Below are 977 nucleotides of genomic sequence, written 5' to 3'. Positions count from 1 at the left end.
TGTTGGGCAGCCGCATTTAGTGTTGATGAAACATATATTCTCGAGATAGAATTCATAATCTCTTAACGGGAATATAAAATATTCCCTTCAGATAAGTTTAATGAGTTAGGTTATTCAGAGTGTTGGGCCCAACCACTTTAGTAGAGAGTTACTAAAGTATATATTTATGGAATTGGATTTCATAAATATATTATGAATAACACAAAGGATTAAACCGAGTACTCAAGGATTAAGATGTAGTAATCTTTAAAGTGGCAGTCAATATTAATGACTTTATATTACTACGAATATTTTAATGAAGGGGTTGAATGTATAATAAAGTCTTGAGATATAATTTATAGATAAGGCCTAGAGTGCAATTATATTCTTATAGTGGTATTGAATATAATTAATGGTAACTTTGGACTTGTCAAGAGTTGACGAAAAAACCCAAGGCCCATTGGAGCTAGTGTCTTATTGGTCCCTTTGCTCCCATCTCAAGCCACAAACTAAAACTCAATTGGGTAGGCCCAAAAGGCTAACCCAATTAGAAATCAGTCATTATTTAATAAGTGTTATTAAATAAAGAAATAATGAGAATGGTTAAAACGTACATATGATGAAAAGAAAAGAAATCAGTTTTTCTCCACAAGGAGAAGAAGAAGGATTTTTCTTTGAGAATCTATGTACAAAAGACTGATTAAGAGACCACACATCTTGGGCACTATGTGGACTTGAGATGAAGATTAAAGGTATTCTCAAGTCAAGGTTTTGAAATTCACAGCATCAATGTACGCTTTCTATTCTTTGATTCAAGAATTCATGGTTACATGTTTATCTTTCATGATTGAAGTAAATCCGTTTTTCATTTTTTTGTTGCTTCCGCTGCGTGTGTTTTGTATGAGATACAAAAACCAGATTTTTCCAACAAAAATATCATATGTAGGTTCGAGATACCAAGGGTACTCGTCTCCAATAACGAAAAACAGTTTGACAAC

This window comes from Quercus suber, unplaced genomic scaffold (genome assembly GCF_002906115.3).
Source record: "Quercus suber isolate HL8 unplaced genomic scaffold, Cork oak 2.0 scaffold_82, whole genome shotgun sequence".
NCBI classification, from domain to species: domain Eukaryota; kingdom Viridiplantae; phylum Streptophyta; class Magnoliopsida; order Fagales; family Fagaceae; genus Quercus; species Quercus suber.
This window is presented reverse-complemented; position numbering follows the sequence as displayed.